This window comes from Ictidomys tridecemlineatus, chromosome 15 (assembly GCF_052094955.1).
Source record: "Ictidomys tridecemlineatus isolate mIctTri1 chromosome 15, mIctTri1.hap1, whole genome shotgun sequence".
Lineage (NCBI taxonomy): Eukaryota > Metazoa > Chordata > Mammalia > Rodentia > Sciuridae > Ictidomys > Ictidomys tridecemlineatus.
The window spans coordinates 53,112,442-53,136,666 of NC_135491.1; the positions used below are offsets into that span (position 1 = coordinate 53,112,442).

Below are 24,225 nucleotides of genomic sequence, written 5' to 3' on the forward strand. Positions count from 1 at the left end.
ACATAAGGGCTGTTCAGGGACATTTCTGGTGAGTGCCGCCATGACACTTCCTGTTTGGGACATGTTGCAGACCCCTGACCTCCTTGAGCTTGGGGCACAGTGGGTTTATATGTGACTGAGCATGGTGGTCCGTTTCAGGTGTCAGCTTGACTGGGTCACAGGGTGCTCAGATATTTGGTTCAACGTTCTTCTGGGTATGTCTTTAAGGGCACTTGGGGTGAGATTAGCTTCTGAATTCATAGACTTATTAAAGCAGGTTGAACTCCCTAGTTTGGGTGGCTTCATGTCCTGAGTTGAAAGGCTGAATGCATTGAAAAGGCAGGCACCTCCTGCCTCAATGCCACTGGTGGGCTTCACACTTGAACCTTCACCCTTAACTCCGAGGTCAGCTCTTCTTAGGCTGCTGGCTTTTAGATCAGATCTTATCCCCTGGGCAGTCCAGTGTCTCTGGCCTTTGGCTCTCTTGTGTCCCAGGGTCCCCAGATTACTTACCTAAGGTCTTGAGACTTTATACAGAGAGAATCTATTTATGTATAAAAACTTCTGTTTATGTAAATACAGAACGAGAGAAACTCTGAAGATCTCCAGGTAAGCTGGAGACCCAGAAGAGTCAATACGTATCGTATATGTGATAACTCACAGGTATGTTTTATATATACAGTTAGGTGCTGCATAATAGCATTTTCGTCAACAATGGATGCATCCACAATGATTATCCCATTAGATTATATGGTGCAGTACTGTCACCATCTTAGTGTATGTAAATATACCCTTTGATGTTCACACTCCAACAGTGTCAAAATGCATTTTTCAGAATATATATTCCCATGGTTAACTGATGCATGACTGCAATACACACACACACGCACACACACACACACACACACACACACACGATATCATGCAGAAGTAATGTGCTGTTTTGGTGTGCTCTGACCCTGGAACTCTTACACATGTCACCTCCAGCCTTCTAGTTTAATGTCAGCTGTGGTGGTGATGGAGAGCCTGTACACTCACGAGTCCTGCTTGTGTCTGCAGGCATGGCACTGCCCTGTGTGTGAGGAGAGAGCGGTCAATTCCCTGCTTCACCACGTTTTCCTGGGCTACCATCCTACCTGGCCCACCTACCAGTTCTACTCCATGATGGCACCACTGGTCTCCGACTTGGGAATATTGGTGATGGTAGCCCACGATGGCTCCCCGCTGTCTTTAGGTGACGGCCCTGTGGATCGTGGGAATACCATCTGTTTTCTAGGTACAGTCCACAAAATGCCTCTCCACAGCTGGGGGTCTGACTCCACTTGTCCACACAGCCCCCCGCCCACTCTCTGTCTTCTCTCACCTCCCCCTGGGTTACCTTCTCAGTTACCTGACAGACACCTGGTGACCCCACCTCAAGAGATGTTGGCCGCTGACTCTCTAGACTCTGTTCTGGGTTGAGCTGACGAGGGGCGGAGTCTGAGGTGGGACTTGTCTTTCCAGGAGGGGACCCTGTCCTGGGTGAAGGCGTGAGGCAGGAAAGGGGAGGCGGCGTCAAGGGAAGAGGCCGCCTCAAGAGAGGCCCCGCTTCTGCCTCGTTCTGTGGGATGGGGCTCTGCAGCGCACACTGCACCTCACGGTCCTCACATGAAGCCCAGGGCCAGGCTATTGTACTCCCACTTCAGGGAGCCACAGGCCATTCCCCACGGGAATGGTAGTTTGTCAGAGAAGGCCACAGAAACAGGAGCTGGTGGAAGAGATGGCTGGGAACAGGGGATCTGTGCAGAGTGCCAGCAGCTTCCACTGCTCCTCCCCCTGTGGTCCCTTTGGTGACTATCTAACATCAGTGATGTTATAATCTCATACGCAAACATGGACATGTATGCAAATCTACAAGCTCCCACAGCACACCATGGGTGTTGAGTACCTACTGTACGCTTCCGTGTTGTCTTAGTCCACAAAGAAGTTTCCAGAACAGAGGCTAGACTTGCAGAGTGACGGGGGAAATCTCGGAGTCCTCTAATCTCCTGAGTCATACGGATGGAGGAAAAAGGGTACGTAAATCTAGGTATCATAGACAGCATCCGGGACCTTTGCCGAATCCCGTTGTTCTTCCTCACCTGGCAGAAACTTGTGCATTGTAGATGCAGAGGAGGTGCCTGTGAGTTCTGGGGTGCCTCCTGGGTGGCTTGCCCTGAGTCACCCTGCACCCTTACCTGTCCCTTTCAAAGGCCACGGGTCCCAGTCAGCCATTTCTTCCTGTCCTAGTATTTCAGTATTTACGATTTTGATCCACTTCCCTCATCCCAAGCAAATCACGTGATTTTGAGTCCCAGCTACCAGGGGCTCTGCTGTCACAGCCAGGCTGGCTTCTGTGGCCTTCAGCAACTCAAGTGGCCTCTTAAGTGGCAGCTGCCAACTGCCAGGAAGTTAGAGGTTCTGATTCTGTCTTCCTCAGAGACCCTTCTGTTAGGCAGAAGTGACATTTTTAAGCACTCGTGTGTGTCTCACTCATCAAAGTTCAAAAGGTTGTCATGGAGAGGAGGCTGTAGTCACCCGGGCTCCAGGAGCTGCTGGTGGAAGAGATAGATAATGTTCCTCCCCACCGGCATCGCGTGAGGCCGCCATGGGAAGCGTCAGCGTCAGGACTGCTTTCTCATTATTACAATAATCAGACACAAAATCGGTGTTTCCGTTGAAGGTGTCATGTGCAGACTGCGTGGCTCTGGACTTCGCAGGTGAAAGCCTGGATCCAGGGGCCAATGAAATGTCATGCTGCAGAGAGGGTTTGTAATGAGCCTTCCGCTGCTTTGGGACCCTGGGCTTGTCGAAATACGAATGTGTGTGTTTTTCTCACTGTGTTAGACAAGTGCATGTGTACTCGGGACAACTGCTGGTGTGCCCCGTCCCTGAACAGCCTGTCACGGGTTTGCTAGGCTTGGTGGCTTCCTAAAGCACCCTCACTGCCTTTGTCACCTGGCAGGACTCTACTCACTCACCAGCTGTGAATGCCAGCTGTGGGACTGCCCAGCCTGACCACACAGCCACACTGGCCTCACCCTGAGGACCAGGTGAAGGGAGAGGCAGAAACTGTCCCCTAACATCCTCCCGCTCCCTGCTTCTGTGCCCATTAGACAGTACTGTTTCCTTGCCTTGGTCACAGAGCTCTGGAAGGCCACTCCTAAGCTGCCGCTTTGGTCCTGGCCTTGGGGAGACACAGGATGTGGGATGGATTTCGTCAAATGGGTGCCTTGGTTTCCTGGTTGGCGTTCTGTCCCCTGGGTGGAGCACAGGGTCAGTGCTCAGCTCCATTTCTGAAAAGTCTCAGGGAGCTTTCAGCAAGCCACAGGAACCTGAATCCTGGGCGACCTCCCAGTCACATTGTGACTGCCCAAAGCCAGGGCCTGGGCATCCCCTCTGAATCCTTAAGTGCCCGGATCAGAAGGTGTTGGCTGAATGGGCTCGTGATCCTGACCATTCTTGGGTGGTTCAAGGAAGGGTGTTGGCTGGGCAGCGCAGATCACGACAGTGACCGGGCTTCCCCTGGGCACTTCCCTGGAGAGCTCCCGGATCCCATCAGCCAGGGGCTGCTGAGGTGCCCATGCTCTCTGGGCACTGCTCACTTTCAGGAAGCCTTGTACCCACCAGGACCTCTGGGCTCCTCCAGGTCCTGGGAGAGGATTGTACAGTTGAGTTGGATGAGAGCCCAGTGAGCAGAGGGCTCAGGCTGTTCTGGGGTGCAGAGATTCCCTATTACAGGAAAGAAAAAAAAGGAATGTGCTTGGGAATATCTGAGGTCAGCCTGAGCAGGAGATTGTGTGTTTGTTGTTACACACACACACACACACACGTGCGCGCGCACACACACCTCAGTAAGCCACACTCTCCAAAGGCTCTCCCCAGCAGAGACGTCCCTTCAGGAGGTAGGCCTTGGCAGCTCTCCCTCTGTCCCCACTTTCTTCCACCAGGCTGACCCTCTCAGGGTCCCCTCCGCCCTCACCTGGCTTTGGCTGTTACGGGGCACATCCAGGCTCTGCATCCACCCCTGAGGCCCTCCATGGCTGCCGGGTCATCCTCCATGAAGTCCACTGTTGGAAAGGAAGCCCAGTGCCCCCTAGCCTGGAGTTAAGAAACCGCTTCAGGAGGGGCTGGGGGCTTCAGGTGGGCTGAAAATGTCACTGTGCCTCGGAGCAGCTGCACCTCTGCCTTTCCCCGTGAATCACCACTCCTCGAAGTCAAGTCCGGCTGCTTCATCTGGAGTGGAGTGAAGGCCACACGAGGTGCAGAGGCAGCCCAGCTGGCTGTGGCCGGAGTATCTGCAGACGGAGGGCGGCTGCCTCTGGACACCTGTTCCTGGTGCTCTGGATGATGAGAAGGGCTCGTTTAGGGGCAGATGAGACTACAGCATGTGCGGTGTGGAGGGCGTACCCCTCCTCCCAGGCATGGGGTGCCATTTAGTTTCTCTCAGTGCTGGACGGGGACTTGGTAGAATTGATTTGGCAAAAAGGTTAATGTGTTGTTACTGCTGCCAGTTGGCCCGTTGAATTGCTAGTGATTGAGGTAGGGGAAGCATTTAATTTGACACACTGAATGCAGGTCCACCAGAGGCTCATCTCTGTTTGCAGAACTGTGTGTGTGTGTGTGTGTGTGTGTGTGTGTGTGTGTGTGTGCACATGCATGCGTGTGTTTGTTAGATATGTTGTGCTCTTATTCCCATCAGCCTCTCCTGTTGTCCAAGGGGTCATCAATACTGTTCTCTGTCTGCTCACCAGCCCCCTCTCCTGACCCCTACAGAAAACACAGAGTGTTTTTCCTGTTATTAGAAAACTGTGTAAATACACCCCGTGTCTTATAGACCAGGGGACTCCTAAATAGGATGCACCCCTGAAGACCCACCAGGACAGCAGACAATAAACTACAGCTCATGGCCAAGTCCATGCAACCATCTGTTTGTATAAATAAAGTTTTATTGAAACACTGGCCTTTGAGGCCAGTGGCCCATCCTCTGTCCTCCCAGGGAGGAGCTGATGCTGTCTGCCATTTATTTTTATGTTCATTTGCTCAGTCCGTCACCTGCAAAGGTTTCCTGGAGGTTTACCCCACACACAGGGTTCACCAAGTCATGGACATTCAGTAGCTACCCTCAAGAGGCATTATTAGAGGAAAAATTGGAAATGTAGAGACACCTTTAATGGAATCTGATGAATGTTGGAGAACCTGTCAGAGCACCATAGAGGAGCATTCAGCGGGTCTATGAAGGTGTGCTCAAACTGGGCTTTGAGGGTTGAGTGGGAATTTTGGGCAAAAGAAGAAAGGTGTTTAGAGAAGAGTATAGTAAGCAGAAGAAAAAGAATGTAGGAATCCTAGGCCTGAAACTACAGGCTGTATGTGGGAGCTTCGCATGATTTGTGGCTCACAATCCTGTTTCCTGTAGGAGAGGTGAGACAGGGCACGTTAGGAAGGACCTGAGCACGGCACTGCATTTCTTCTACCTGAAAACAATATGAAGAATATCCATCACAAAGGAGATGGAAAGCCAAGCTGGCCCATTGGCCTGGAGTCCTCCACGGTGCTGGACACGAGTGCCAGCTAAGCACAGCGCAGGGCTCAAGTCCTGCTCAGAAGACCAGAAGCCCGTTTCCTGCCATGCCACACCCTGTTCCTCTACTGACCAGGTCACCCTGGTTGTCCCCAGCATGGCAGGTATCTGGAGTGGGCCAGGGGTGCTGCCACTCACCGCCAGCTGATGATGAGATGGGGTCCCCTGGGGCTGGAGAACCCCCTCAAGGAGGCAGAGCCAGTTGGAGCGGCGTCTGACTCTGAACCCGAGTCTGTCTGTCACAGCTGGAGTCCCCCCAGCCAGCCTCTTTCCTGGAGGAAGGTGGCATGGGAGCACTTGGCCAGTTGCCCCGGCTGCTGGGCTGATTGATCACAGGCGGATCTTTCAGCTCACGGCCAAGCTGGGCGTCTTCCCGTCGTCTCCCCTTCTCTCTCCAGAGCCTGGTTTCCAAGGGTCCACGCTGCGGGTTCTTGGCTTTGGAAACGGTGGGCATAGTTTTCATATTGTTGCCCGTCCCCCACGGTCACATCATTGCCCTTCCCACTCACCACTGAGCTGGGTGCTGGGCACAATGTGGAGGAGCCTCCTCTCACTGTCTCCTGGTGGGGGTCACTCCCTGGAGAGGGGTCTGTGGGACTCTCGTCCCCTTCTTTTCTTTGGCTCTGTTTGGGAATGTAACATTTTAAAGCTCTTCTTGGCTGGAGGATTTTTTATTGTAAACATAAAACGTTCATTGAAACATTAAACATTTTACAGCTGCTTTTCAGGACATAAATTTTCATGGACACCTACCCCCCTCACTGCCACACCCCCCTCATATATTTCTCCTCCTCTGCCTTTTCTCCCCCCCTTCCCCCGGCTTCAAATAGTTCCAAGACCAGAGTGGAGGGTAGGTAGGGGGCTAAATTACAGGTAAAATACAGCGGCTGGTGTGGCTCACGCAGCTTGGAAGGCTCGTTGTGTTTAGTGCGAGGAATGCTGGGAAAGCCACGGCCCTCCCCGCTCCTTCCAGCCCCGAGCTGAGCCACTGTGAGCTGAGCCCACACCTGGCCCAAGGACGGCCCCACTGCCTCCACTCACTTCTCCACCTAACAACAACACGATAACACGGCCGTCATCGCATTCTGATTGTGTGTCAGACAGTGTTCTCAACAGCTCACAACAGCCCTATGAGATGGGTGTACGCTTAATTACTTTCTGGATTGTAAAGATAAAGGAGCAGAGGCTTGGAGAAGCCTAGTTTGTGAATTACCTGGCTCTACAAGGTGGAATGATGTTCAAATCCTGCACCTCCCTACCTATTCTTTTCCTTTTCTACTGAGAACTTACCACAATTTAAATAAATGCAACATTCCCAGGTTGTTTTGCAGTTTCAGTTATCCACAATCACCTGTGATCTGAAAATATTTAATGGAAAATTCGAGAAATAACAATTCCTAAATTTTAAATTCCACACCATTCTTGTGCCCTGTTTTGCCCTGTCTTGTGCAGTGTGTCCACCCTGTATGTACTAACCTCCCGTTAATCATTTAGTAACCATCTCAGTTATCAGGCCCACTATTGGTTATGCAAGGCTTATTTTACTCAATAATGGTTCCAAAGAACCAAAGTACTGAAGCAGACCATCCAGATACGCCAAAGGGAAGCTGTAAAGCACTTTCTTTTGAATCACAAAGGCTCTGTTACTTTTCCTGGTTTCAAGCATCTACTCGTTTCTTTCCACAGATAAAGGGGAGCTACTGTGGACATTTATTTCCCATTCTGTGCCTGTCTCTCTTCCTCAGTGCAATCCCATGAACTTGCCTCACCCACAGGTAGGTGCTGAGGACATGCCTGGCAGGGCTTCCATTGCTCAGCATACCTGAGCACAGTAAGTAGCTCTGTCTTCAGTCAGCTCCTAGATCAAGGACAAATTGAACTCTCCTCTCTGCCTCAATTTCTCCACCTGTCAAGGGAGAGTCCTGTTCTTGTTCTCTTGGGTCCCTCTGAGACTGAACACCCCATGGTTCTCAGACACCCACAACTGAAATAGCAGTTCTTTGTGGCAGCTCTGCACAGAGCCCCCCAAGCAGCTCCAAGTCCATCTGTACTGCAGAGTGTTGAGGTTGGCCAGACCCTTGGGCTCCGCAGACCCTGGAGTGCCCTGCCTGTCAGGCAGTCCATTTCTCATAGACCAGCTTGACCTGGGCCTCACTCATCCATTTTTGCACCTAGTATTTATCCAGTGCACCCTGTGCATGTGATAATGTCCTGGGGTACAGAGTATGAGCAGGTACAGACCCTTGGCAGAGAGGCCATCAATACATATTCAGTGAATGAGTGAACCTTGTCTACACCCTTACAAAAGCTCATGACTGATACCTTGAAAATGGCCCAAAAGTCTATGTCCAAATCATTACTGTTGCCAGGTGAGAGAAGTAGGTAACTTTTTCTAGGCAGTCCCTCAGTCATTTCCATGTGCGGCCTTTCCTGTGCTTTGCTCCTTGCCAGGCCCTGGGGATACGGAGGTAGATAAAATAGAAGCTTCGCCTCATCCCTGCTGGCTGTTAAGTCCACCTTCCGGCTGTTTGCCACCCGTTTCCTCAGGGTCTTGCCCGTCTCTGCAACAGGCCTACTTTTCCACGGGAAAGGCCCTGGCTCTTATTACAGTGCGGCCGCCATCAACATGCCCTGACTGGTTAGCAGATGGCAGCTGCCTGAAGTCACTGAGTGCAGATAGGAATCAACAGGGGAGATTAGGTAAAGTGCTTATTGGAGGTGCTGTCAGGGCCCGTGGCAGAAGGGTTCCCTCCGGCTCACAGCTTGCCCTCTGCTGTTATATTTCATGCACATTCGCATTACGCTCCTTGGTGATATTACATCTGCATGCACCTTGCCCTCTGACACGACAAACACAGACGCTGCCCAAATGCTTGTAAAGCAATCTGTCTAAGGAGGAAGAGGCAGCTCTGGGAGGAGGAGAATTGATTTGCAAAACATCCTGACATACAGTCTCTTATTTCTCCTCGCAATCAAATAATTCATCTTTATACTCCTTGGGCCACAGTGAAATTGGAACCTGGCGAAACCAGAGACTGCAGGGTTTATTTGTAGCAGTGGGAGCAGAGCAGTTAGCCAAGTGCATTCTAAAATTATCAATTGCTGATCACATGGCCCCATGTGCAATGGTCCTCGCGGGGCCCCGCGGACCAAGGCATTGGTGGGCGAGGGCTGCCGCACAGATGTGCACAACGAAAACCAGTTCTCCCATGCAGCCAGTGCCTCGGAGGAGGCCATGCCCATTTTATAGGTGAGGAAACAGAGTCCCAGAGAAATCCAACCCCCTCCCAGGTAGAGGAAAAGTGGGAAACAGACTTTGACGAGAGTTACAATCAAAAACGTTTAAATGTTTAAACATTCCACACAGATTTTTGCATCAAATAATTTAATGAGGAGAAAGAGATCTCTGAGTGGGTGTGAGCCAGTGCCAAAGTATTCAAGCTCAGGTTTTGGATTCTGGTGGTAGAGTAATAAATCACCATGACGCCTTTAACATTTATGTTTCTTTTTTTTCTCTTAACGTTAGGAGTATATAAAATAGTTAGGAATTTATTTTAGTGGAGAAAGAATGAAAGTGAAGGATATGTATTTGGTTAGTTATGGAGCCTGGGCGAGGTGAGAGGAAGTGTTTTCTGGTCTCGTTGAGAAATAGCGAGAGGAAAAATTACAGATCTTAAAATAGGTGTCATAAGTTACACGCTGTGAAAGCAGGCCCGAGAGGTGGCCTCCATTAAAGGCGCGGTGGATGCGAATCTTGAGTTACCTGGAACACAACTGTACTTCCTATATTTATCCGGGCTTTTTATAAACTGTTGCCCTTAACACCTCAGGCTGACACCCACACCCTGGGTGGTTATTCAGTCCCAAATTTGACTTTCTTCACTTTGAGGGTCCCCGAAACAGACAGAAAGCAGCCGTGACAATTCAGCCCTCCACTGTTGACAGGCCAAACGCTGTTCAGCAGAGCGACTGGGACCTGCCCCTCTGGCCTCCCTGTCTGTCTTCTCCTCTGGCCTCAGCAGTGAACAGACCATGAGGAGCCACCCCCGAGAGAAAACAGGACGGCACATGGGGAGCATTTCCAAAGTCCTCTGTGCATCCTGAAAACAAAGAGGAAGAGAGAGCAGAGGAGCAGGGTCAGCTGCAGCCATAGGAGGGAGGTCTCACTGGGGAGGAAGAGGGCCTCGCCCTGGCCAGGCCAGCGGAGGGCCTCCTGCCTCCTGCCAAGCCCCATTCCCCCGAGGCACTGAAGTGCCAGGCACGTAGCACCTGTCCTGTCAGTGTCCTTAGGGTCTGAGAGGGGACTGTCACCAGGACTCCCAGGTGGGCAATGAGAGAAGAAAACCCCTAGTGGGATCCAGAGGTCCCACTTCTGGCAGAGAAATCCAGGAAAGAGCAGCCCTCCTTCCAAAGTGAAGTCCAGGGGCTCAAGAGAAAATGGCACTCTGCACGTGAAAGGCAAGCGTATTGATTTTAGTTTTCAAACAATGTGTAGAGTTTGATTAGAATAAAAAAGGAGATGGATAGGCCAGCAACCTAGATGATTTCATGCCATCTAGCATGAAATTTGGTTGGGTTTCCTGGGAGCCAAAAGCAGAGGTCTCATTAACCATTAATTTAAAACAAAACAAAAACCAGACACTTACTGATACACCTTTGTTGTGGAGCATAATTCTAAGAACTTATGGCATATGGTTGTGTGAATGTGTCTGTACACCGCTGCTCAAGCAAGCCACAAATAAAAAGACAAGCTGGTTCATATCGCTGAATAGAGCTTACTAAACATATCAGAGTACCCTTCTGTCAATCAAGCAGCCTTCTACTTAACTAGATGTAAACATTAGAGTGTGAGAGTGAACTATGAATTAAGGGCACTGTTTCTGAAGAGTTACAAAAATATGTAACCCCAATTCATGCCAACAGTCTGATTTGTCATGATAAAAAAAAAAACATCCTGTGTTTTAGAGTAAGACAAACCAAGAAGAATAACTCTGTGGTGACTCACCTCGTGCCTCTATGTGGAAGTGAGCTATCCCAGGACCTCTGCAGAGGGCCAGCATTTTTCTTTAAATGTTAAATTTTTTTTCTAAAAATGTAGAGAGGAAGAGGAGAAAAGAGAGCACAGAATCCACTCAAGGAAATGAACAAGAGTCCTGACCTAGATTACTTAAAACAAATAAATAACAAGTCTTGCCAATCAGCTGTATCAACCCATAAAAGAACTCTCTACAGCTTACATATAGTATCTAACATTGAGGGATTTGCTTGGACACATAAATCAAAATATACCTTTGAACAGCTGAGATTTGAAATCTTAGTGTATTTTCCCATAAGCATTGGGAATATTGGGTTAAAACAAGAGTATCCTTTCTAATATATTTTAGCTAATAGACTCAGAGGTTTTTTAAACCCACGCCACAGTCTCAATAATACCTGTAGGGTTAACATGTCTGTCATATGTTTTCCCACGATAGTCACCAGCTTGGTCAATATTTTCTAGAGAACTCACCATGTGCCAAGGGCTTTACATGCACCATCTTGTTTAATCTTCAGGAAAACATTATCAGTGGTGTCCAGTGAATTCCACCAGATGCAGTGGCCTGGAGAGCCAGCCTGGCTAGCCATCCTAGCATTCCAGGAGTCAGTCTCCTGTCCCAGTCTTCCTGGTCCCCGCTTGGCTGGGGGCCACCTGGTGGTGACTGCACCCTCCAGCCTAAACATCAATGGGGATAATTCTGGGTCCTTTGTCAGAGTGATCTTTGTCTATCTTGGCAGGTGCTACATTATAGCCTCCTCCTCCTCCTCCCCCTCCTCCTCCTCCTCCTCATTGCCGACACTTCTTACCATGCGTTTTTTGTTACTGTAGCCCTGTCGTATCATTTAAGGTCTAGGATTGTGATGCTTCCTCCTTTCCTTTTCTTGCTAAGGATAGCTTTGGCTATTCGGGGCCTCTTATTTTTACAGACGAATTTCTTGAGTGCTTTTTTCTATTTCTATGAAGAACAACATTGGAATTTTGATGGGAATTGCTTTGGGTAATATGGACATTTTGACAATATTAATTCAGCCTATCCAAGAGCATGGAGGATCTTTCCATCTTCTAAGATCTTCCTCAATTTCTTTCATTCGTGTCCTATAGTTTTCACTGTAGAGGTCTTTCACCTTTTTTGTTAGAGGTTGGAAGAACTCTTCCAAGATGACATGGTTAATAAATAGTAGAGATGGAGCAAATCTGTCTAATGCAATCCAAGTCGTCCATTTCAAAGTGGCGGGGGGGGGGGGGGAGAGAGAAAGAGAGAATATGTCCAAAATGGTGATTATTAATTTGTCATTAATGTGAACCCTTGTAATCACTCTCAGCATTGCTAAATACTATTACATTGTGATTACAAACGGATTTGGCTGGACATTTCTCTTCCTTGCGGCCCTGGAAAAGCCATCCTCTCTAGGCTAGGGCACTGGGGATGGCTCTGGAAGCCTCACTTCCTGCCCTGCCATTCCGATTCCCCTTGTCCAGAAAGTCAGCTGATGGGTGTTTCAGTGAATTTCCAGAGTCGGGCACGGAGTCTGACAGCCCGAGGCCAGTGTGCCAGCTAGTCAGGCAGTGCCACATCACGGTTATTGGTGAGCAGGTGACCATTCCAATGAGAATCGAGTGATCAGTGTTTCAAAGGAACTGGCAAGGCCTTCCAACGCCAATGTTCTCTTACCTCTTAACAGTTCCTTTCTCTTTCCTTTCTGAATTCCATTCTTAAACTTTTCCTCCTCTCCAAACAAATGGTATTTATTAAAGAAAAAAATTATTTTCTCATTTACCAACCAGAGTTGCAGCCTTTGGATGTTTAATTACATCCAAAAGCATGGAAATTGGGCAATTTAATTATCAACCAGAGCCTCAAACACAAACAACTGCAGGGTTTTTGTTTAGTTTTGAAGAAAGCAGGGGAGGGAAGAGATCTTCCTATGCAGTACCAGGTCTCCAGTGTCCTTTAGTGTCAGTGGTCTGGGGTCACAGGGCCATGCACAGGTAGGAGGGCACTATGCACAAAGAGCTCACCACAAGAGCTTTATAATGCATAGGTGAGGAGGAGGCCTCCCTCCCCTTGAGGCACTTGATCCCAGGAGTTTGCCAGCTTGTGGCAGACATTTCCAGAAGAAGATAACACGTGCATTGGGTGGCCTACGACCCCAGGCCTGGGCAGCTCAGGCCTCGCCATTCCTTGGACCATGTCCTTCTGTACTGGGGTGAAGGGGCCGTGTAATGAAGAGGGACATTCTGCATCCAGTGCCTGCAAGGGTGTCCTACTGGTGTCATAATGCCAAAAGCTTGTTTGTTGAATAGCCTTTCTCTGAGATCCTCAAGTGCCCCACATTCCACTGGGATTCCTGGGTGATTTGTCACCTGAAGAAATATGAGCTGTTTTGGTAGGGGAGGAGGGGCCTCCCAGGACGTGACCATAGTCTGTTCAGAATGATGCCCGCAGGCTGTTAAATGCATTGAATGTCCTCCTGAAGCAGGGCATGGGGGTAATTGCCAAAACACCCCTGCATCCGCCACATACAAATCCTGCCACATCTCCTAAAACCAGAATCTACCCGCCGTCGAACAGCCTGGGATCACCCAAGTCTTATCCTCCTACATGCACTAGTAGTATTATGATTGTCACAGTTTGAGGGAGTTGTTCTTAGGACTAAGAAATGAGAGAAGCACATGTCTAGAGAGAGGGCTTTCTGGCATATTCTCAGTCTGGAAAAAATGGTAGCTTTTTTTTTTTTTTTTTTTAGCAGGACACCGTGACACACACCTGTGATCTCAGCTACTCGAGTAGAGTAGCTGATGTAGGAGGATCACAAGTTTGAGGCCAGCATGGGCAGTTTAGTGAGACCCTGTCTGAAAATAAAAAGGGCTGGGGGTGCAGCTCACTGTTAAAGCACCCCTGGCTTCAGTCCTTATTATGACAAGGAAAATGTGATAGCAATTTTAAAAATTTATATTTATCAGGGGCTTGTTTATTGGCACAGATTGTACAATTATGGGGTACAGCGTAATAACTCAATATGAGTATACAGTGTCATGATCAAATCAGGGTCATGAGCACTTCCAGCTCCTTAAACATTTATCATTTCTTTGTGTTGGGGATCTTTGAAGTCTCCTATTTCTTATATATAATAAATTGTCGTGCCCTCTAGTTACCCTACTGTGCCGTAGAGCACTGGGACTTGTTCCACCCATGTCACCACATTCCGGTGCCCATTATCCAACCTCCCTGTGTCCTCCCTGCCCTTCCTAGCTGCCAGTGACCACCATCCTAACAGTAGCATTTACAATGTGCAGCAAAGGCCTCACTCATCAGCTCCTGGGCATGAGAAGTCTCAGAACTCACCTTTCCTTCAGCTTTTGATGGAAAAAGGAAAGGATGGTGGAAAGAGGGAGGAGGGAGTACATAGAACAGGAGCACAGTTCTTGGAAAACTTGACCTTATAGTCCCATCCACCTGGGACAAATAGGGTTCTTGAACATGTGCGTTTTTTTCTCTTTCCAACTGGTCCCATTGCTCAAAGCGGTAAAGTGCATGTCGTGTTTGCCGACATTTTTGTTCACTTTCAAAACTGGATTTATTTAATGTGGATTTAGAACCAAAAAAAAAAAAAATCAATAGAACGAGCAGCTTCGGGAGCCAGAGCGAAGGCAGTTGAGAAAGGACAGAATAGGACAAATTCTAGGGGACTCGCAAACGTAATTCAGGAAGCTCTGAAGTTTACTTAGTCTGGGATTCTAAAAAAAGATTAGTTAGGCAATAGTTTACCTTAGACCATTAGAAGATGGACTTTAGCCAAAACAGGCTGCCAAACTCAAGAGAAAAGTGGGGGAAGAAATTATTTTTAGTGTTCTGAGAAAGCTTCAGCCGTATTCCTGTGCACGTTTCATTAGTTATTGGCACTTGGTGCTGATTGGGTGAGATTCGCTATTTCTAGCACTTCTCATTTCACTCATTCTTTCTCAAAATCACACTTAACCAACTACTGTACCTAGCACTGAGATGGCGGGCAAGGGGTCCAGTACCAGCCTAGAAATGTGGCCCTGTGATTCTCAGTCCTTAGCAGCCTTATCTTAAGGTCATCTTCTCTGATGACCTTGAGGTCATCTTCGCTGAAGACAGCCTGCACAAACAAGAGGTGTCACAGAAACTAGAGTGTGTGGCCCCTGAGGCTGGGCCACCAAAGACATCGAGTTCTCCTTCCTGTCTCTCGGATCAGTTGTTCTGGGGACATCTGGGTGTCGTGTTCTGGGAGGACACTCGAGGAGGAGAAGAGCTGGGTAGAGAGCGTCTGAGGCCTCCTGCTGGGAGGGCACCATCTTGGAAGCTGACCCCAGGGCACATTAAGACCAAGATGACCCACGGCGGTGTCGGCTTCAGTCTTGATACAGGAACTACTTTGGAGACCCTGAGCCAGAAGCACTGAGCTAAGGTGCTCGCAGATTTTTGACCCATAGAAATCTGGGTGACATAATAATTTCCTTAATTGTTTCAGTTCCCTTGATGTAAGGATTTGTTTTTTTTTTTTTTTTTTGCACCAATACAAAATAAATACAGTGAGGGGAAACTGTTCTCTAGCTGATCATTTGCAGAGTCCAAACTGCTGATGTTTAGCCAGCACTACATGAAGTGAGTTGCTGCAGTCTCCCATCCAGAGTGAGGTGTGCTCTGCAAATGTGGCCTTTCCCCAGACGCCGCCCAGGACCCCTGGACCTGTTCCCCCCTCGGTTTGTGGTACGACGTGTTAGTGTGGCAGGGACCCTGGCTGCAAGAGCCAGCTGAGAAAGCAAAATTCTGTAAGTTGTTGGGGTTTAACTGTTTAACAAATAGTTGGGTTAATCCTGTGAAAGTGTCCTATTGTAAATATTTAACTTTGTTTTAGTGTAAGTCTTTCTAAAATGGGCTGCATGCTTTCTTGCCCTCACTGCACGCAGCCTTGATGAGTCTGGAGGTCCCTGACTGTGAGGTCTGCAGGGTGCTGTGAAGACAGAGGGCCATCGGCTCAGGACACGGCACGCCCTGCAGATACCAGTGTGGGTGACAGTCCCTGAGGCTGCCCTGGAAGCCCTTCAGGTGGTGACGTGTCTGGTGCCAGCCTCTTCCACGAAGGAGCCACAGAGAAGCTCGTGACCACAGAGCCCTGTGCCGGAGCCGCCGTCCAGTTCAGGCTGCTGTTAGAGCAGCGCCACGCTCTGGGCGACTGAAAGAGCAGACGCTTCTGTCACGCGGCTCTGGAAGCTGGAGACCTGGGATCAGGGCGCCAGCATGTCATGTTTTTGTGAAGGGCCCTTGTCCTGGTCCTGGATGGCTGCATCTCCCTGCAGAGGGAGAGGTGAGCCCTTCCACCTCTTCTCATAATGGTACTGTCCCCTCCACGGGGAGTCTCATCCCCACCCTGTCACCTCCCAGAGCTCCTAACGCCATCACCAAGGGGATCAGGATTTTGACATAGGAATTGGGGGGGGGGGACCACAGACATTCTGTCCACGTGCTGACTGTCCATTAAATTTCCAAACCTCTGTCAGCCCCTTCCACCCTCACTATGTGCCCGTCATATTTAATTAATATTCCAAATGGTGAGGATTTCATTAACATTGCAAATTTTCTTTAAATCAGTTCATAGATTTATTAACTTTGGTTTAAAAGGAAGCTTTCTATCTCCATCCTAAAGGGAAGATCAATGTGATTTGCCAAAGCAGATAAGGATCCAACTACACGCTGTGGGAAGAGGACGGTGATATCAATCCCAGGTAGTTGTTACAGCCGGGCTTCACTCTGAGCCCAAGGCTCGTCCTCTCTCCATGGAGATGGGAAATCAGCACCTTTCACAGGGGTTTTGAGGATAAATGGAAAACAAAGCAGGATTCTTTCCAACCAGAAGGACCAAAGAAGCCAAAAGGAATGACCGTCTTCCCCAGATCATGTAACGCGGGTCACAAGTGCCTCCAAAACCCTCTGGAGTACATGGCCCGTCCCTGGCCTCGGATCAGAAGCTGCCATCCCGGAAGTATATCTCTTGACTTGTTGACACCATCCCAAGCGCCAGCCCTGCAGCTCTGCGCGGCACAGCCCATCGACCGCCACGCTTTCTTCCTATCTTGTCCTTCTCTGTTCTGCGGCATGGAGGCTGAGAGCTCCGGCCTTGCCCAGATGTGTCTAGGCTCCTCACTGTGGGATCCTCAGTAAGACCAGTGACCTCTCTGAGCCTGCAGGTAAATGGAGATGACGCATATCCTGATGGGGTTGTTGAAGGGTCAAGTGTGGTGACACTGGCCTTCACTGTGAAGAGGACATATATCTCAGTTGCCATCTTGTATCCCAAAATATTCAAAGATTTTGCATTTAACTTGCTGAGGACAATCATCTTCTCGGGCTTACATTTTATTATTTCTTTTTAAAGGAATTAAAAAAACCCTTTGTGGGAACTGCCCATCCTATTTATGTGGGCCCAGGCACTCCCACGCTTGATGTAAGGTGGCCCGGGTCGTGTGTGGTTGCTGTCGGAGGGTTCCTGGCTCAGCCAAGCACTTTCTCGTGGACACCATGCTGGGGCGAGTGGGGATTAAGGGGGATCACACAGAGAAGTGTCAGAGCAGGGTGCTTACCAGGTGAATGCCGAGAGGTTTCCAAGGTGGGTGCGGCAGGGAAACAGCAGTATGCAGGCTCCATGGGTGTGTCCTAACTGTCTGTAAAGAGCTAGGCAGGGCACGGGACATGCCCTCCTCCAACACTCAAGATCTCTTTTCTATCATCTCTTGCCTCCCCCCTTGCTGCCCTGAAGGTAGAGCCTTCCATGGAGAGTTCCACCAAGAGCGTCTGATTGTGATGCTCTTCAAGCCATCCGGGAGCAACGATGAGCCTGCTAATGTCAGGCACTCACCTAGGTCCTCACTGAATTTTTTTTGGGGGGGCGCTGGGGGTTACCAGGGATTGAGCTCTGGCCCTCCACCACTGAGCCACATCCTCAGCCCTATTTTGTATTTTATTTAGAGACAGGGTCTCACTGAGTTGCTTTAGTGCCTCACTCTTACTGAAGCTGTCTTTGAACTCATGATTCTCCTGCCTCAGCCTCCTGAGCCGCTGGGATTACAGGGGTGTACCACCCCGCCTGACCTCATTGAATCTCTAAACAAATCCTCTACTGAATCTCCAGTCCCTGAAGGAGGAAATGGAAACTCAGGAATGTTAAGCCACATGCCCAGAATCATCCACTTAGAAGAAGCAGGTCCATAATTGAAACCTGAGACTGCATGCCCTGTATGAGCTTCCTGTTGTTGCTTTAACAAATTAGCACTGACTTGGTGTCTTAGAGCGTCACACATCTATCCTCTTATAGTTCTGGAGGTCACAATCCTAAGTCAGTCTTGGAGGGCCATAATAAGGTACGGGGCAGGACTGGCTCCCCAAGGCCCTAGGAAAGAAATGCTTCTTTGCATCTTCCAGCTTCTAGAAGATTCTGTCATTTCTTGGCGTGCGGCTAGATCACTCCTGTCTCAGCTCCCATCATTTCATCTCTTTCTGTGATCCTGACCCTCTTGCATCCCTCTTGGAAGAACCCTTGCACCTCTAGGCTGCCTGGATGATGCAGGATCCCCTCCCATATCACGATCCTTAACTTCAGCACACCTGCAGTCACCTCTGCTACATCAGGCACCGTAATCCCAGGCTCTGTGGATCAGGATGTGGACTCCTTCAGGAAGAGGTGTCACTCACCCTAACAGTCCTCAGCCCTAGGCTTGTCAGGAAAGATGCCCACGCGGCCGGGGGTTCTCTCTCTCTGCATCTTCCCTTAGGAATTTGTCCTTGTCTTTGCCCAGGAACAAAATTCTAGATTCAGAGTCAGCTCTTCGTAAACTCCCAGTCCCAGGACAGACTCGGCCTGCCATGGGCCATGGGGCTCTCTAACCACCTCCAGTGCATGGCGAGCATGGTGGGCCAGGGACAGTGTGTCGTCGTTTCTTGTTCTGCTTTCAATGTAGCTAACTCTCACATCTTGTTTTCCAAGAAAACGTCAGCAGGCTCGTGTTTTCTGGACTCAGTTTGTAGCAGACCATTGGCCGAGCAGGTCAGAAAAGGCAGCACCCAGGAAGTCTGACCCCCTCGTCTTTATTAATCTGTTTGGGTTTTCTTGGCCCCTTGACCACAAGTTGAAAAGACACAGTGGTTTCTGGGAGAACCCTCCAGCACTTGAACTTCCCTCTGAGCGCGTTTACTTGTTGAACACCTTCTTGGTCCCCAGACCAGCACCCCGGCTCCCGTCACCAGGGGGAAGTTCGTGTTGCCGGCCTCCACGGTTGATCTGCTGCTCTCCTTTCGCCCCTCAGCTGCCCCCACAGCTTCTCTGTCGTGTGGTGTGGGCTCAGGACGCTGGCTGGTCTGGAAGAGATTGGCTTGTTTAGCACGGCTGACGCTCTTGGGTTCCTCCTGACGCCCGGGCCACCCTGGTTAGTCTGACAAGAAACGCCCGGGGCTTTGGAAATCTCATCTGTGACACCACAAGAGTCATCTTCAATATCCCACATTCCAGACTGGATTTGGGTATCCACCAACCAACCCCCTGGGTATGAGGAGAAAGAGAATTTGTCAACAGATCAGGGCACAGCCGACCCAGCACAGGCTGACCTGAAGCCAACGCTTAGAGCTGGGTTTCTTCATGTGTGCACCTGCGACAGGTCAGCTTGTAGAGAAGGCGGAAGTCGGCCTGTGCAGGTCTGAGTACCTGCAATGGGGAAGAATTGGCAATTTCATGAAAATGACTCAGGTTAAAGGGGGTGGTGGCTCAGTGGTAGAGCGCTTGTCTGGCCTATGTAAGGCACTGGGTTCAATTCTCAGCACCACATAAAAATCAATAAAGATCCAAGGGTGAGCCATAAAAATTAAATATTTAAATAAAAGAAAATAAAGTATTATTTCTCTTTGGTGTTAAGTCTGTACTGACCTTTCACTGAAGTCACCTTATTTGCCATCCCTCCACATTAGCCCTGTAGGGTAGGTATATAATTGTTCCCCTTTCACAGATTAGGAAGCTGAGGCCAAGGTAGTGAACTGACTTGTCCTGGGAGCTGCTTCTGCAGGGAGCCCAGATGGGCTCTGCCCTCCAGTTCTGTCCTTTCATCTGCCTCCTCGCTGCTCAAGGTCAGGTCCCTGGACCAGCAGCTTCAGCATCTGCTGGGCATTTGTCAGGAATGCAGACTCCGAGACCTGGCCTGAGACCTGCCGAGTAACAGCAGCAGCAGAATTCTCAGATGACTCCTGCGCTCAGCAGAAGAGGAGCTGTCACCCACGCCACCTCCTGCTGAGTTAGGGGCCGTAACTGAGCGTGCCCTGGGTGCTGAGCCTGTGGCGAGGCTGCAAGACAGAAAACTCATGTACAAGGCAGCAGGATGCCACCCGGGTCCTAGCAGTGCCGTGGAACACCAGACCAGGGTGCTCAGAGGGCACAGACGAGGGCACTTGACCAGGAAGACTATCCCGTGAAGTTTATTCCTGAGCTGAGTGGGAAGGCAGTAACCCACTGTGATTGAGAACACCAACTGTGAATTTCCACTGTCTGGTTTCAAGGCCCAGTTCTACATTCCAGCTGTGTGATGTGGGACACCACGTTGCTTTACCTCTCTGGGCCTTGGTTTCTTTATCTCTAATCAAAATATCACCTGATTGTTAAGCAGAGTAAATGAGATTAATACGTGTGAAGGACACACACAGTAGATAGCATTCAGATTAAAGACAGAGGCAATGAGGATGACCCCTAGGACTCACACTGAAACACTTTGATTGGATTAAAGTGGGTATTTACTGAGTATCTACTCTGTGCTGAAGCACATTCTGGACTCTGAGATGTGAAGCTGAATTTCCAAAAACAGTGTCTATACCTGAAGCCATCACTGAAGGGTCAGAAAGCCACTGGTCATATCTCCTGATTTATGTAGGTATTACAAAGCTATACATTCCCTCCGAGTACTGCATTACCTGAATCCTACCAATTTTGATATTTTGTATTTGTGATCTCATCAATTCAAAATAGGTTCTCAGTTTCCATGTGGTTTCTTCTACCCTCACTGGTTTAGTAGAGCATTTGATCATTTCTGTTCAGCTAGTTCTCACTGACACCTGCTATGTACCAAGACCAGGCAGCTTTAGCTTCTGACCTCAGGGAGTTTATAGTCCAAAGAAGCATCCAGCATCTACTTAGAGAGTGGAGACATGAACAAATTTTTTTTTTTTTACATAAAGCAAAAGAAAACCAGATCTCTCCAGCATAGGTCTCTGAATCCCAAGATATTTTTCACTGCTCAGTGCAGCCTTTGAAGCAAAGCCTGCCCTGGTCACCACTGCATTCTTAGCCCATAGCTCTGCCCATAATAGGGACACATGGATATTTGTTGAACAGACTGTTCTTTGCTACCCCTGCATTTGGTCTGAATTCCTTTTGATTATTCTCTTCACTCATCTGCTCTCCACTGATTCCCCCAAAGTTTACTTAAGAACTGTCCGTAGCCTATCTGTTGGCACAGTGAAGCTGTCTTCTTGCTAATTGTCCCACAAAGTCTCTGAGGGGTCTGTATGGCATCAGGCAGGCCCCAGAAGCCTTGAGCCGGTGAAGTCCTGCTCTCTCTCTGCCTTCCACCCGCTGCACGCTGGGATGCGTGTTGGACCTCTGCCCAGATTATGCTTGGAGTGGCACCAGCTGCACAGGATATGAGAAATATTTGCTCCGGGGGATCCAGAAGTGGCGATCTGAGTAGGATCAGCTGGTGCTCCAGCATAGAAGTCATTTCGCTCTCTCTGCTGAGAGGTCACTGGGCTTCTTCACTCAGCAGTTTAAGGGGTGCCATATTGTTTTCAACCTTCCGGCCCTCACCCGTTCCAAAATGTGGCCGGGTGTTGTCAAACAGCTCCGTGTTCCTGCCGGAAAGAGTCGTCCCATGAGGAGGGAGGCCGCCATCCAGGCCAGCCAGCAGTGCCTTTCAGTCAGTATGTCAGAAGCTGGGAAACCCTGATTCCTAGTGCCCTGACCCCAGAGGCCTGCCTGCAAGCCCTCGTGCTGGAAGGAGCTTCATGACTGGGAGGAGATGCCTCTTCTGGGAGCGGGTGCCGAGGATCAGGGCGGCTTCTACCCCAAGCTACCAGCCTCTCCATGCTTTCTGTCCCTCGCTCATGTGCAGTGAGCAAGGTGGGTTGGGAAGTTTGCTGCCTAGTTCCCATTCCTGGCTCTTGCATATGATCTGTTGTAACCTTGGACTTTGCTTGAAGCTGTCTGGGCATCAGTTTCCCCATCTGCAAAATAAAGGCAGTTCTAACACCTACCTCCTGAGGTCCTGAGGTTCACAGGGCAAAAATCACCCCTGCAGAGGGAAACCCACCACTGCGTCCTACCCTGAATGGTGGAGCCAAAGGGAATAGGGAGAGCAGCCCGGATCTGAGAGGGGTCAAGGAGGTCGAAGTCCCCCTGAGGTGGGGGAGTGTGTTGATCCCCAGGAGTTAGGGGTGATTGGGGTCCTAATCACGGTGAGTCCAGTATGACTGTGTACAGGAAGTCCAGTTGGACAGCCACAGGTCTCCACAGAAAAGGTTAACTGACTTTAGGCACAAAGTGCCATGATTGGTTTCAAAGCAAGTGGGATGGGAGCCAGAGTTTTATGTCGGAGGTCCCAGGAGACTTGTAGGCTGACGACAAGGGCCTGTCAGGGTGTCCTGTGGATGGTACTGCTTGGGTTTTGTGGCATCCAGGGTAAAAATGTGTGTGTGTGTGTGTGTGTGTGTGTGTGTGTGTTAAAATATATAAATGATATTTATCATTTTAACTACTTGAAAGTGTGCAAGTCCTGGCACTCGGTACATTCACAGTGCATAACCTTCACCGCTTCCTGCAGGAGTTCCTCCTTATTCACAGTTTTGTGTTGCATGGTTTCAGTTACCTGTGGACAACTGTGATCTAAAAATACTGAATGAAAGATACCAAATATAAGCAACTCATACGTTTTAAATTGCATGCCATTTTGAGTAGCATGAGGAATTTACTCGCCGTCCCCACTCTGTCTTACCCAGAACCTGAATCCTCCCTTTGTCCAGCATATCCGTGCTGTAGATGCTACCCACCCACCAGCCATTTAGTAGCCATCTTGATGATCAAATGAATTGTCATGTTACTGCAGTGCTTGCCTGTAGGGTTTGCCGTTATCTATGGTTTCAGGCATCTACTGGGGGCTTTAGAACGTGTCCACCAATCGGCAAGAGGGGAGTACTGCATACTGAAAACTTTTTCACCATCCCTGACATACACTCTTCACCACTAAACAGCTCCCCCTTCCCTGCCACTTGAGCCCTGGTAACCTCTATTCCACTTTCTATTTCAGTGACTTTGCCTATTCTGGTCACCTCCCATATGTGAAGACACATATTCTTTGTCCTTCCGGGTCTGGTTTATTTCACTTAGCATGAGGTCTTCGAAGCCCATTCATATTATGGCATATATCAAAATTTCATTCCTTTTTAGGGTGCAATAATTTTTCATTGTGTGCAGAGACCTCATTCTGCTTGCCCATTCATCCTCTTGTGGCTCTCTGCTTCTGGCTTTGCACTGGTGTGATTCATGCTGTTAAGAACATCGTTATACAAATATCTGTGCAGATCTCTGCTTTCCATTCCTTTGGAAATATAGCTGGGAGGGAAGTCGCTAGGTCGTGTGGTGGTGGCTCTTCAGGAACTGCCTAACAGTCTTCAACAGCGACAGCACTATTCCCTTCCCTACCAACGGCAAATGCAGGCACCGATTTCCAATTTCTCCACATCCTACTCGCCACTTACTGTTTTCCTTTTGTTTCCAATGTAGCCATCTCAGTGGGTCTGAAATAGAACTGTTTGCATTTCCCTAATAACTAACAAGGCCCAGCTTCTCCTTCTGGGCTCACTGGCCTCCTCAGCATCTTCCTTTGAAGAAAACCGTGTCCGTTTTTGACCCTCAGAGCCTTTTCTTCTTGTGTTTTTTGGTTCGTGGCTACATCCCAGCACCATGAGTTTTGATGGTGCTAATTTCTTCTGGTCCTGTTTAGAATTTGAGGTAAAAAGAAAACAGTAATTGAAGTAGACAGTTGTTACTTACGTGGGGAGGCTGGTGTCACACGCCCTGTGCTCTTTCATTAGTGGCATTAGGTCCTTATTATGTGTTTTACTAGGTAATTGTGATTCTTGGCTTTGGGATTTTGCAGATTTCTCTCTGGTTTCTTTTGTCAGTCAACAAGTAAGGCCAGTAGGATTCTGAACAAAGTGGGCCATTGTGGGGGAAAAACGTCAAAGGAGAATGAAATCCCCCGCAAACCAAAAAGGATGGAGCAGTCAAAAGTAAAGAAGTAAATCCTTTAGCACCTCCTTGTCTCCAAAGGGTTTCTTTTTATAATTTTCTGAGGTTATGAAATTAACCCAGTAGGTTCGAGTGTGGTTGGAGACTCTAATTACTGAGGGTTTCAATGATCAGACGTGCTTTCTGTTTTCTTGAAATGCTCATTTTCCAGCTTGCTGGCAGGCCTTTCGGAAGGGTGAGAAAGTGAATCCTCGCTAGGAATCAGGGCTGACCCTGACAGGTCTTTCCAACCAGAGAAAGGGGACGTG

The 24,225-nt window shown here is 49.1% G+C and overlaps 1 protein-coding gene and 1 long non-coding RNA gene across 3 annotated transcripts in view; both read left to right on the forward strand.

The window, feature by feature from the left end:
* Positions 1 to 24,225, forward strand: part of Wwox (WW domain containing oxidoreductase) — an 861,609-nt gene that overhangs the window by 483,448 nt on the left and 353,936 nt on the right. The gene's annotated exons all lie outside the window — the stretch shown is intronic.
* Positions 15,145 to 21,923, forward strand: LOC144370910 (uncharacterized). The gene is made up of 2 exons (XR_013430997.1): positions 15,145 to 15,413; positions 15,552 to 21,923. It is a non-coding gene; the product is annotated as an uncharacterized LOC144370910 (long non-coding RNA).